General features: G+C 41.4%; 1 long non-coding RNA gene across 1 annotated transcript in view; it reads right to left on the bottom strand.

The window, feature by feature from the left end:
- The window catches only part of LOC138966485 (uncharacterized), a 114,555-nt gene extending 101,364 nt beyond the window's left edge, over positions 1 to 13,191 (bottom strand). Inside the window, exon 1 of the long non-coding RNA XR_011455701.1 lies at positions 12,857 to 13,191. This is a non-coding gene — a long non-coding RNA (uncharacterized lncRNA). The remainder of the gene's footprint in view (positions 1 to 12,856) is intronic.
- Between the last annotated feature and the right edge of the window lie 1,809 nt (positions 13,192 to 15,000).

A 15,000-nucleotide genomic window follows, 5' to 3' on the forward strand; every position in this document is an offset into this window, starting at 1 on the left:
GTGGCAGAGTAAATGATGAAACACTGTCTCTTACTTTCAAGTTACTTTCAAGTCATGATTTGCACACTTTTGCCCGAATCAATTTCTAGTCTATCGTTTCCATCAATCAATTTATTCAACAATCCATCCTCCCATCCATCCACCCATACCCCACTAACAAGCTATACACCACATTTTAGGTCAATCCGGCGTCTCATAAACACCAGAGATGTAAGTGCGGACAAACAAACAAACAAACAAACAAACACAGAGATAACTTGAACAGACGGATCAAAACCGATACACACCCCAATATACGGGGGTGTAATGCGTCCCAAGTCGATGACGATGGCAATGGCTTAGAAACTCAGATGTAGCCTTGCCGCCGGTGAGGAAGGCCTACAGTATAGTCACTGTAGTGTATACACATGACCGGATTAGTACATGACTGCGGCATTGTTGGCATTATGTAGGCTACCGGCAACGCTCTCTCTCTTTCTTTGACCTTCGGCAAAGCGGTCATCCAGCAATCTGACCAACTGCATGGAAAGGAAAGCGGCCGCGGGGGCAGTGGTCATTCATTCGCCGGTCCCGCAAAGTTCAACAAGTGGACGTGACACTGACGACAGCGGTCGGTAGCATCAGGGAGTCACGTCACCTTGCTTGTCGTTACTACCTCACGGGGGATAACCGGTCAAAGGCCGAACAGAAGCCGAAGGCCGCTCATGACACGTGTGAAGGCAAGTTTTGTCTGTTTTCTAGGTATTGTTTGATTTATGTCGGGATTTAAGGTAAGCTACTGATTCAGCGATGACTAAATTTGTTTCTTGATGCATAAAAAGTCAGGGAGCGATTGATATTTGCCCGTAAATAGCCTTCAAAGCTGAAATGTCCGCGATCGAGCACCGGAAATGGCTGTTCGATGGGTTTTGCAAGTAGAAATGTGCTTTATTTCACCAAATCAGCTCGTATTTGGTGTGGGTACGGGATTCTAGAGGACGAAGGAGTCATAAGAGGTGCAAAGAAGTGCTATTTGGGAGTAGAATAAATCTTCCGAGACAGTAGACAAGAGAAGGTCATATTTGAGAGACGCGCGTAGGCCGATTGTCTTTCCGACAAGCGAATGATACAGCAGATTAATCATTCGTTTTGACCAGAAACCTAGTCTCTAGTTTTTATGAATGAGTTTTTTAATTAAAACAATCACGAGAACTCTCTCGCTTAGCCTAATGGCTGTTCGATGGGTTTCGCAAGTAGAAATGTGCTTTATTTCACCAAATCAGCTCGTATTTGACATCGGTTTGGTATATATATATTTTTTCTAATCCTGCCGCGAACTGGATAGCAGACGCGGCACGACTGTTGCACCACACTTTCAAGTAAACCCATTTTTTACTTCAAAGTGTGGGGGGATCTTCCCACACTTTGAAGTAAACTCAGTTTTTACTTCAAAGTGTGGGGGGATCTTCCCACACTTTGAAGTAACTTACTTCAAAGCGTGGGACTTTTGCATCGCCTGATGATTTTGTCCAAAAAAAGGCAGTCTTTTGGATGAGTGAACAGAAAAAGTGAGCGAGCCAAGAAACATAGTGATGTTTGTTATCAGGCTTTAAGCAATGTCCCATTGTTGAGTGTGACGAAAACTCGTGGTGACGATTTTAAAACATGTTGGGTCACGCATGGTCCAATCTTACATGGTCCAACCTTACATGGTCCAACCTTACATGGTCCAATCTTACATGGTCCATATATATATTATTGGACCATGTAAGATTGGACCATGTAAGGTTGCACCATGTAAGGTTGGACCATGTAATATTGGACCATGTAAGATTGGACCATGTAAGATTGGATCATGTAAGGTTGGACCATGTAAGATTGGACCATGTAAGGTTGGACCATGTAAGATTGGACCATGTAAGATTGGACCATGTAAGGTTGGACCATGTAAGGTTGGACCATGTAAGGTTGGACCATGTAAGGTTGGACCATGTAAGATTGGACCATGTAATGTTGGACCATGTAAGGTTGGGCCATGTAATATTAGACCATGTAAGATTGGACCATGTAAGGTTGGACCATGTAATATTGGACCATGTAAGATTGGACCATGTAAGGTTGGACCATGTAAGGTTGGACCATGTTATATTGGCCCATGTAAGGTTGGACCATGTAAGGTTGGACCATGCAAGGTTGGACCATGCAAGGTTGGACCATGCAAGATTGGACCATGTAAGATTGGACCATGTAAGGTTGGACCATGTAAGATTGGACCATGTAAGATTGGACCATGTAAGATTGGACCATGTAAGGTTGGACCATGTAAGGTTGGACCATGTAAGATTGGACCATGTAAGATTGGACCAGGTAAGATTGGACCATGTAAGGTTGGACCATGTAAGATTGGACCATGTAAGATTGGACCATGCGTGACCCAACATGTTTTAAAATCGTCACCACGAGTTTTCGTCACACTCAACAATGGGACATTGCTTAAAGCCTGATAACAAACATCACTATGTTTCTTGGCTCGCTCACTTTTTCTGTTCACTCATCCAAAAGACTTTGCCATTTTTTGGACAAAATCATCAGGCTCAAACAGGCGATGCAAAAGTCCCACGCTTTGAAGTAAGTTACTTCAAAGTGTGGGAAGATCCCCCCACACTTTGAAGTAAAAACTGAGTTTACTTCAAAGTGTGGGAAGATCCCCCCACACTTTGAAGTAAAAAATGGGTTTACTTCAAAGTGTGGGGCACATCCCCACACTTTGAAGTAATTTACTTCAAAGTGTGGGATTACTTCAAAGTGTGGTGCAACAGTCGTGCCGCGTCTGCTATCCAGTTCGCGGTAGGATTAGAAAATATATATATATATACCAAACCGATGTCAAATACGAGCTGATTTGGTGAAATAAAGCACATTTCTACTTGCGAAACCCATCGAACAGCCATTAGGCTAAGCGAGAGAGTTCTCGTGATTGTTTTAATTAAAAAACTCATTCATAAAAACTAGAGACTAGGTTTCTGGTCAAAACGAATGATTAATCTGCTGTATCATTCGCTTGTCGGAAAGACAATCGGCCTACGCGCGTCTCTCAAATATGACCTTCTCTTGTCTACTGTCTCGGAAGATTTATTCTACTCCCAAATAGCACTTCTTTGCACCTCTTATGACTCCTTCGTCCTCTAGAATCCCGTACCCACACCAAATACGAGCTGATTTGGTGAAATAAAGCACATTTCTACTTGCAAAACCCATCGAACAGCCATTTCTGGTGCTCGATCGCGGACATTTTCAGCTTTGAAGGCTATTTACGGGCAAATATCAATCGCTCCCTGACTTTTTATGCATCGAGAAACAAATTTAGTCATCGCTGAATCAGTAGCTTACCTTAAATCCCGACATAAATCAAACAATACCTAGAAAACAGACAAAACTTGCCTTCACACGTATCATGAGCGGCCTTCGGCTTCTGTTCGGCCTTTGACCGGTTATCCCCCGTGTACCTTGACACACATGGTTGAACTTTCACCTTTGAGTGATGTATACAGAGAGCAGTCTATAGATCTAAAGCTCTTCACTGAGTCAGTGACGGGTTATAAACGCTGCTCCTTCGATAATACTGAACATGTACACATATCATACTATGTTATTTAATTCATAAATGCATATGTAATACGATATTATATGCGATAATATAATAATGATACATAAAACATATTTTTATCTACTTAATTTTATTTTACTTTTTTTTTTAATAATTTTTAAAATATTTTTTTATGGAGGATTCATTGCTTTTGGTGAAACCAATACAGTAGTACCTATGTCTAACGACTTTAGAAATGTAACATACATTCGGTCGTAATACGGAGAGGTAAGGTTGTATTATAGAGTTTTGGTTTGTAACGTCCATGTCAGGGTCACTGAGTCAATGATCCGTCAGTCGTCGGCAATAATTATGATCATGTTCTTCATCCTTTAAACGGTTATGGTACCTTGTTGACCGTTACATTATTTACCCACATATACATCTTTGCTTGTTAAATCCAGCCCCGTAACTTTGCAGCGGCTAAAATAGCAATAAAATAGAGTGGGGCAAACGAAAGCATACACATCGATTTCGATCGAAGCTACTCAAACGCGACGATACGAGGCAGAGTGTGTAATAAAGAACAGTGTCCCAAACGCAATGTACCAAACTTTCAATCCTTTCAGACGTAAAGAACAGCCGATATCGTCTGCGTTTACCCAGAACTGCAAACTGAAAACTTAAACGCTGATTTATATCTACGAACTGAAATAATTTTCGTAAAACTGAACAGGACCTTTTTTTTAACATTTTTTTTTTAAGTTCAACCTTTTGTGAGCATTTTAAACACCAACAGTTACAGAACAAAAATAACTATTAAAATGAAAACTCAGAGAAAGGTGATCAATTCAGCTTATAATTAGATTTTTTTGGGTTGGTTTTGTTATTCAGTGTTTTTGGTTTTGATTCATGCCCAAGAAGAAACTGATATTTCAAATTGCGCATGTCACACTGAGGCAGGGTCAGTAATGCAACTTTCTTTTCCCATATCTGCATGATAGCAAGGGTGCAAGTCAAACCCAGACTAGGTCAGTCAGTAAAAATGAAACACTGACCCAGGAGACAAACTTCACGAAGGGCCTGACGATGATCTGATTCGACGAGGAAGGATCATTATAGTTGATGAATATCAGATAAGGTTCGCTGCAAACCGAGGCGAATGCAATCTTTTTTTTCTCTCTCCAAATTTGGCGGGGTTAGTGTGTCAGTGGTATCATAAACACTACTCACAAACGACACTGTTGGTAAATAAAGAAGCACAGATATTTCTCAGCCAGGCTTTAGAAATAAAATGCGCGCCCGCGCACCGCACACGCGCGCCACACACGCGCACCCCTCCCCCCCCCACACACACTCAAAACTCAGTAAACCAAACAAAACGAGAAAAAAACACCAACACTGAGTTACCGTGCAGAAAGAAACAGAGTCAACAAAGCAACCGTCTCTACCAATGGACTACATTAATTTATGCTTGAATAATCTCCAACAGCAACAATAACAACGACAACACCGTATGTATATCTAATGATATAGCAGTTCTGATGGACACGTGGGGGAATTCGGGGGCTGTGATTGGATGGTTTCTTCCGATCATCAAAGCATAATGCTACGGAAGTCGGCCATTTTTGCCAATATCCAAAAGCATATTGGCAATAACAAAGACGCATGGTTCCGGTTTACCCATCTGTACCACACGATGTTTTAATCGACAACAGCATACACTGACAACTTGAAATTCTTCTCGGGAATGTTTTTCAGCTTTAAAAATGTCGATAGCATACCCTTTTCTGCTAACTTCCCGATGAAACAGGACTAAATCAATTATTTTCTGTCCCTAAACACCACAAAATGCCCAAAGTCGAAAGATGTAGTACAAACAGGGGAGTAAAACGGAACAGCCGTTTTGTGTGCCTGTGTCAGTTGCCGACTGACACAAACTTTCGCATTCGGCTTTTCTTATCTCGTAACTCCACACTAAATACCCCACTTCCTCTCTGAATTGTTGATGTACAACCCATGGCACTAACATTCATGTAGTCGTTTATAACTGAGGTTGAAAAATTCGCTTCATGACGAGACAAGTATAAATGCCATTCACCCAAACTGAAAACTTCGCTGTCGTCTGCTCGCGATTAGCAGCTGCTGTTCTCTTCTCCCCTTGTTGCATCATAGTTCTTCAGTTGTTTCTAGTTTTCCGTTTATGTTGTGTTCGTACAGTGCAACCGGCCCATTACATGTAGTAAACAAACCAGGCCACGTGGAATAAACATTATGGTAGCCCATAGCATGCATACGCTTGACATGTTTGACAGAATAGTGACCCATCAACAACAAGGCGACTCAGAAAGCCAGTATTGGACTTTGAATAGATCATTGTAAAGCGGCTCACACAGTAACCTCAATGCCGATAAACTGGGCAGTCACTACTTCGGCACCCCCAGCCCTTTTAAGGCCCCCCTTCTCTCCCCCCCCCCCCCCCCCGGTTTAAGGCACACACCCCCCCTACACACACACACTTTTAAGGCCGCATTGCCTTTTTCAGACATTCTGTTAATAATCTCAGTAAATTTACCACCAATCTAAGACTCCATTCTTTTTCAGACCTGATTTTTTTCAAGGTCTGAAACATGATAAGTGGGGGGGGGGGGGGAGGGTTAAAGGTCACTGAACATACTCAGTGAACACGCCCACACAGGTACGTGGCCAATGATGATGATAATTACTTTTAACGTCCTTTTAGAACCAATTGGCCTATCTTGGGACAGGTAGAGTTAAGTAATATGCTTTTATGTGGGGACAAGACACTGAACAAACATGCAAACAGAGAACACATTATGATCGTGTTATATATCTGGAAGTCTGTCACGTTGTTGCGATGTTTCAAAATGGGGATGGAAGTAAAGATTGTGTACGCGGAATATGGTTGGACTGGAGCGGTTTTGTAGGCTTATTTTTTTTTTTTTTATGTGAGTGGAATATTTTTATATTTATGGCTGAATAAGTAAATAAATACATAACTAGAAAAGTAATACAATGGAAAAAAAATCGAATCTTTATTTAGCCAAAGGAAAATATTAATATAACTTGCTCAGGTAGGAGGGCAGTATGTTGTTTGAGTAGAGCTATGCTTTGTGTTTTAGGCGCTTTAGTTAGGGGGGCGTGGCCAATCTCTACCAGACTGAGTGTTCACCACTTACTGTCGACAACAACTATCGTCACTACTGACCGTGCATCATTAGTGACACGGGTTGTCTATGGCCTATATTTTCCATAGATATTAGTAGAATTATCTTTGCAACTAAGTGTTCTCTCCTGCGAAAATAAGGTCAAGGCCACCAGACATGTGTAATCCCCGACTGATATAATTATGTCCATGTCTACGGTCGGCTTTCATATCATTTTGACTTTATAATCGTACAACAACAACAACAACAACAACAACAACAACAACAACAACAACAACAACAACATCAACTCCAACAACAATGCGTGACAGTTGCACATAATTATGCAGCACTTGTTTGTTTATATATATATATAATATATATAGCACTCTACGGCGATCCGTTCGGCGACTGAAAACGCGCGTAAGCTACTGGGTGTTGTTGCTGTTACTATCGCTGTTGTTATTTCCATGAAAGTGACATATGCAATAAAAAGTGTACATTAAAAGAGGAACTGACGTGAAAAAGACATATCGCTAAAGTTGCATTTGTTGGTAGTTCTTTTTTTTTAAACTCCCTGCAACGCTTTAATCCTCTGACACGATTATGATGCAATCCTGCAGTAAGTAGGTCAGTCTGAAATTCAATTCCCCCTACACTGGAATAGAAGGGGCATAGGTCAAGATTCGATACTATGACACAGTCAGACCGTGATAAGAGTCCAAAGGGCGAAAGTGGCGTAGCCTGTACATCTTTTTGTCAGTAAACAGCGGAGAACTTAGAAAGGACAATGCCCACGATGATGAAATCCATATCTAAACGTCCTCTGTTGCAGCAGTGGCCACTGACAACGACTCCCATAAACGGCATGCACATTCAGAAACAGGCACTTGACACTTGCACACGTTTTATTCTTTGCTCTTTTGGTCGTTGTTGTTTTAAGGCATGCGTCAAAGAGAACGAGCCATTTGACTTTTTTCGATGTCGTCAAATTATTACTTGCAGGTGCCTGTGAATCTAGGGGGCAGCGAAAGAGTTCCATTCTCATCTACGTGCGGTATGTCAGTGTCGTCAGACTGACATTGACGATGTTGATTTATGGCGGCATTCTAACACCAAAAGTGAACATTACAAAGAACACAGAAGCTGACATATTGGATCAAAGAATACTGCCGGTGAAATTGAAAACACACAAAATAATCGACCAAATGAAAAAATAAACGAACTGTACGTGATAATACTTGATTAACTCAAGAAAGCACTCCAATGGCGCCAAACAGAGTGTTATCATTAGCCATGTCGGATTACAAACAAGCTTACTTAAACAATGTTTGGGTGACACAGTGTCGGCAGTCGTTTTGGGCAAAGCAGTAAAAACAACATGGTCATTAACATTCAGTTGATTTTTCAACAGATCTTTGTCATCTTTTTGTATTATTTTATTTTTGTTTTATTTTCGTTTGTATCACTATTGTATTTCAAGCTTTTGGATAACCTTTCTGCTCATTAGTAACCGAATAGCTAGTTTGTATTTATACTATGATACCCAATGTGGGGTGGATATATTTTTTTTGTAAGGTTAAAGTGGGCTGCATCCTATCACCGCCACTGCAGGTCTAAGTAAAATAACAGAATTTATGTGATGATCAGTACATTAATAACCGGGATTACCACAAAACCTGTTCTCTAAAATCAACACTTTTGGCTTTTGTGTGCAGCCATATTATTGATTTCACGATCACTCCACGTGCACACAATGTCAGTCACTGAGTCTGGGACGCAGGGAACCAATTATATTTCCACCTTGGGCAGATCTGTGGTGAAAATTATCTAATAAGACTAAAAAACAACCTGAGAATTATTGCAAGATTTTATATTTTGATGTCTTCTTGAAGAGGAAAGTTAGCTCTTAAACATATCAATGATCTAGGAAAATCTAGTGCTTATTTTATGAGATAAAATTAAATAAAGCATTATTCATCCCACATTTTTATTCATTCTGACACCATCCGACGGCCATAGCAGAAAGCACCGCGAGGTGTCTGTCAACGCCTTATCAGTGGCATCCGGGTCAGACTGCTTGCGCTGGAATGCCGGTCACAGTTGAGCCTGTGGTAATTGATACTAGAACCTGTTATGCTTTTCTTTGTTTAATCGCTTGGTTTGCACGTCTTTTTGAGGGATAAGAGAAACTACCACTCAGTGGATGTCGAAGTTCCAAAGTCATAAACACTTGTGAAATTTTTGTTCATCTTTTGAGGAATAAATTAGACAGGTTTACTTGTATTTAAAAGCCATCTTCCATCTCCCGAAGTATGGTTCCCCGTAATAGTTTGTGTTGGATTTAATCAGAGATGTGTGTGTGTGTGTGTGCGTGCGTGTGTGTTTGTGTGTGTGTGTGTATGTGTGTGTGTGTGTGTGTGTGTGTGTGCAGTGTTTTACACAGAGAGAGGGACAGAGAGAGAGAGAGAGAGAGAGAGAGAGAGAGAGAGAGAGAGAGAGAGAGAGAGAAAGAGAGAGAGAGAGAAACACACACACACACACACACACACACACACACACACACACACACACACACACACACACACACACACACACACACAGTGAGTGATTTCCAAACACAATAAGGATTTATAGACCTACCTAACTCTTACACCGTCGAATTTGAAATGCATGCCTCATCAAAAAGAGAATTCAATTTAAAGGAGAAAGAAGAGCATTTAGAAGCTTGGACACCGTCTTTTCTTAATTTTTCACTGTCTATGGACTTTATGGTGATGTAGCATCAACATATATTTACAGAATGATATGGTGTAATACTCACCTGATTCATCCCAATTGAAACTTGTAAAACTAAAATATATATATTGAAAAGAATTGAAGAATATTACCGGATGACACAGGTTGTATTTGCACGAAACTTATTAGCAACACATGTACATGAGTGCTGCCAGGGAGGCACAGAATGAGAAAGTCACCAAAATCACGGACTGCTTCTTGGAGGGGATATCTTTTTGGTGAGTCCCCAGACCTAAAGTGTGTTAAACACACAACAAACACATATAGCCACACCCTTGGTTCCTGACTCCTGTTCCATCACTCACAAGGCCTGTGAGATAGGTATCGTCATTCTGGCGAAAATGTATGACCAGATAATGTCTTATTCAAACGTTCAGACCAAGCTATTGCTGTTGCCACAGAACCCAACAACTCTGTAAAGATTGATTGAGATGGTGTTACTGAGGACCCACAGTTGCATTATTGACGCCTTGTTCTAGGGATGGGGGAGGGAGTCAGTTGAAATTAGACGCTAAAGACCAAAGACCAGCAAACAAGTCCCATCTTGCAGAAGAAATATGAACAAGTCGCGTAAGGCGAAAATACAATATTTAGTCAAGTAGCTGCCATTTTTCAGCAAGACCGTATACTCGTAGCATCGTCAGTCCACCGTTCATGGCAAAGGCAGTGAAATTGACAAGAAGAGCGGGGTAGTAGTTGCGCTAAGAAGGATAGCACGCTTTTCTGTACCTCTCTTTGTTTTAACTTTCTGAGCGTGTTTTTAATCCAAACATATCATATCTATATGTTTTTGGAATCAGGAACCGACAAGGAATAAGATGAAAGTGTTTTTAAATTGATTTGGACAATTTAATTTTGATAATAATTTTTATATATTTAATTTTCAGAGCTTGTTTTTAATCCGAATATAACATATTTATATGTTTTTGGAATCAGCAAATGATGGAGAATAAGATAAACGTAAATTTGGATCGTTTTATAAATTTTTTTTTTTTTTTACAATTTTCAGATTTTTAATGACCAAAGTCATTAATTAATTTTTAAGCCACCAAGCTGAAATGCAATACCGAACCCCGGGCTTTGTCGAAGATTACTTGACCAAAATTTGAACCAATTTGGTTGAAAAATGAGGGCGTGACAGTGCCGCCTCAACTTTCACGAAAAGCCGGATATGACGTCATCAAAGACATTTATCAAAAAAATGAAAAAAACGTTCGGGGATTTCATACCCAGGAACTCTCATGTCAAATTTCATAAAGATCGGTCCAGTAGTTTAGTCTGAATCGCTCTACACACACACACACACACACACACACAGACACACACACACACACACACACACACACACACACGCACATACACCACGACCCTCGTTTCGATTCCCCCTCGATGTTAAAATATTTAGTCAAAACTTGACTAAATATAAAAACTACCAAAGCTGACATGCCGTAGAGACAGTCATGTGGTGTTGAAGTCTAAATACAGTCTGGACGGAGAGACTCTTCTGCAGCGGATACCTTGGCCTCGATGTGCAACATTTGCTGCAATCTTACGATATTCCTTCTAGTTTGTTTAACACAGGTTCCAGCACGTAACCGTGGTTTTCGATGGATACAAGCCCGGACCATCTACCAGGGACGTCACCCATAACCGTCGAGTTAAGGAAAGGTGTTCGCCTTTCAAGTTGGAAATGACGATGTAGGTGAAAAAAGGATGTGCTTCTTGCCAACAACGAGAACAGGCAGCGATTCCTTTATCTACTGTCTGTTGCCCTTACGGTAAACTTGTGTAGGACGGCTGACGGAGATCCGCACTGCATGATAGCTGCTCAGGCTCTGGAGAGTTCAAAGACACATGTCACTGTTGTTGTAGGAGAAGGCACAGACTAACTGGATGTCCCCTGGCACCTAGGACAACCATCATGAAATCTTTCTTGAACCAAGCCACATAATAAGTGCCAAGGCATTCAAATGTGATGAATGTCAGGCAGACCAGGAGATTTCTTGGCAGAGCACGCCAAGTATTATCAGCCATCCATGCGATCAGTGGCTGCGACACAGCGCCAAGGCAGTTTGGAACGGGCAAGCGACCTTCAGATACCACAAGAACTGAGGAATCTGGCTACCCCGTTCCTACCAGAGAGCAGACCAAGCAACATCACTAAAGCCGGAGAGGAGATACTTGCTGCGTTATATGATCAGACAGTTGCTCACTTGAGGTACAAGATGTTCTGCACGAAAGTTGCAAGGGGGAGTTCCTGTTTATCATTGCACTGTCGTCCTCCACTCCCGGTTGCAGTCAATTACCACAGTCGTCGTGTATATCTCCAAGTGCAAGACTGGACATGAACCTCACGATTGTGACTGAAAGACAGCTGGAAGACCCTGTCCTGCTGATCTTTCCTCACCCAGCCCCTTCCAAGCTGCTGTCAGTCACGGCGAATCTCAAGAGTGACCCAAAGCGCTATAGTTGTAAAAAGCATGGTTTGGATTGCTCTTTTGTTTGTGGTGAATGCCATGGGCTTGAACTTTCTAACGCTTATGACATGTGTACAGACGAGAATGACATAAACGATTTAAAGGGATACAAGGACCAGGATGTGCTTTATGTTTTGTCAGGCTATAAGAAATGTGGCAAAATATTTTGAGTATCTTGAGCAGAAAAAAATCAAGTTCAGAATTATACACACAGCAATCATAATATGTGTGCATTGCATTATTGTTCACAACAGAAACATCAAACAGTGGTCTTATAGAAAATTGCAAGTCTCCAGGTGTACTTGTGTTTTGTGGAGACACGGACAACTTTCATAGATCGTTTCTAACCAACTCCGCTAACTGTTTCACCAACACATTATGTATGACCCGGCCATTCTGCCTGTCCCTTCAATTCTAATTTAAAAAGAAACTAGAAGCTGTACTAATCAAAGCATCCTATAAACAACTTACATCAGGACAAAAAGAACTATGTGTATTCGTATTTGCCTTTGCACACAGTCATGTCGTATTGTGGAAGCTGTGATTTCGATACATCCTTCACACTTACGACTAAACTGTGTACACAGAGTTGTTTACTTTAACTTGGCAGACAAAATATCATTACTACTATCATTTCAACGCGTTCTTGGATACGAACCCGAAAACACTCATAAAAACATGGATTTTGCGGCCCGCAAAGAGCACACAAGGTTAGATGTTTGGGAGGAGACGCCAGTTTGACCTTGACCTGACCTTCTTTTGAAATTATTACTTATATTTACCTATATCATTATTACTATCATGTGAAAGCATTCTCGATGATAAACCCGAAAACATCCTTCAAAAACATGGATTTCGTGGCCTTTCAAAAATCACAAAAGGTTGGATATGTTCGTGACAAAAGGTAAGCTGGACATGACCTACTTTTGAAACGCTACCTTGCATTTTCTTATATCATTATTACCTATTATTCTATCAAAGCATTCTACAAAATAAATCCGAAAACATACTCGAAAAACATGGATTACTTTGCCTACAAAGAGCGAATAAGGCTGGATGTTCGGGAGAAAAGGTAAGCTTGACCTTGACCTGACCTAGTTTTGAAACGGAGACTTATACGTTCCTAGATCTTTTTTATATTATAGCGGTAACATAGAGCTATCAAAACAACTTTAAAAAGCAAATCTTGCAATTATTCTCTGGTTCCTATGGTTATAGTCGTAGGATAGCTGCTCTAAAAGGGGTGCGGAGCCGGTGTGGGCCAAAGGCATTATAATCATGGTGCTTGTTGCAGGGCCGGTGTCACGATTTCATCTTTCGCCTGTGTACATATTTCCCCCTCGATATAATTATAGGCTACTCAAGACTGAAATGTTGTTTCCTGGTAAAATTAAGAAGTGAAATTATTTAAGGACGAAAAGCATGTCAGTTTCTTGCATGTGAAGAAAATTGGTGGTGAAATGTAATAGATTTCACCCCCAAAATCGATTTATTCGAAAACGTGTACCCGCGAGTGGTTACGTCCCTTGAGTAAGAAGGGAAACATTTTAGGATGAATCAAATTTGTAAGTTAAATATAAAAAATTGGTTGGACAAATTTGGCCCCATGAATGTAAGGCACACAAGGTCGCTCATCAGTACTATCGAAGGGTGTTTTTTTTGTTCAGTGTAGAGTTTATACTTGATCAACGAGGCCGAGAATCGAAATATCACCACGGCGAAAGATGAAAACGTCACACCGGGTGGGTAGGGATGAGTTCTTCTTCTGCACTCTATCTAATTAGTCTGCAGTACCAGTTAGAAGACAGGAGCGGTAGCCAGCACCCCCCCTCCCCCCCCCCCCCCCTTCGTGTGCCATCAGCGTGCATGACTGTGGTGTGCACCGGAGTACACTCACACAAATATAGAATAGTCTATACATATATCTCTGTGAACGAATAAAGCGAGATCGACTGTGCCTCAACTTGAAAAACAATATTTATCATCATTCTGTAAGCCGTGTCGGCCTGCTGCCATTAATTGTCACACATAAATTAATCAGTTAAGATGACATGACTGACTCGAACAGCAATCGATGAGAACAATGTTACACGGACACAGCTATGAAAATAATAGCAGTGTGGCATTTATCAGTCGTAGCATCGTCAGTCCACAGATCAGTGCAGCATCAGTTTTAAGTTTAAACCAGAATGAATTAATGATGATTGCCAGTAGTTCACTCAGGTGTTTTTTTACTGGACCGTAAACACGAGCGGCGACATGAATACGTCAGTCACAGAACTTGAAAACAACGCTGACCTCACCTGAGATGACCCCGAAGTAGCAAGAGCAACTTGACATTCGAATTCAAACGTGTTCAAGTGCGACTTGGCTTTACTGCTAGAGTGCAAATGAACTTGAAACGCATGTGACTGCTCAAAGTACAGAAACCGTCAGTCGTAAACAATCTGCCGCTACGCGTGTCCGTTGCATCTCTCTGTCTGTCTGTCTCTCTTTCTCAGTCTCAGTCTCTCTCCCTCTCAGTCTCAGTCTCTCTCTCCCTCTCTCTCAGTCTCTCAGTATCTCCCTCTCTCAATGCCAGTCACAGTGCGGCCAGTGCCAATGCCCGGCTGTGTGTATGTGTGTGTGAATGTATCAGTGTGTGTGTGCGCGTGTCAGCACGGTGAGAGAGAGAGAGACTGAGAGATCGAGACTGAGAGGGAGAGAGCCGGAGAGAGAGAGAGAGAGAGAGCGGGAGAGAGAGAAAGAGAGAGAGAGAGAGAGAGACTGCGTGAGTAGTGAGTGAGAGAGACTGAGAGAGAAAGAAAGAGAGAGAGAAAATGAGAGAGACGGTCACATTTAATTAGTATAGTTGCAGCATGATAGAAGAATCGACAAAGGGTCTCCTGCTCAGTGTCATCAACAACGGCACGTGGCCTCAGGCTGTCGGGCCAGTTTCAATGTCAGTCAGTGGGCTGGCCGGGTTGAAGATATTTTAACTCTCCTTTCAATG

This window comes from Littorina saxatilis, linkage group LG5 (genome assembly GCF_037325665.1).
Source record: "Littorina saxatilis isolate snail1 linkage group LG5, US_GU_Lsax_2.0, whole genome shotgun sequence".
NCBI lineage: Eukaryota > Metazoa > Mollusca > Gastropoda > Littorinimorpha > Littorinidae > Littorina > Littorina saxatilis.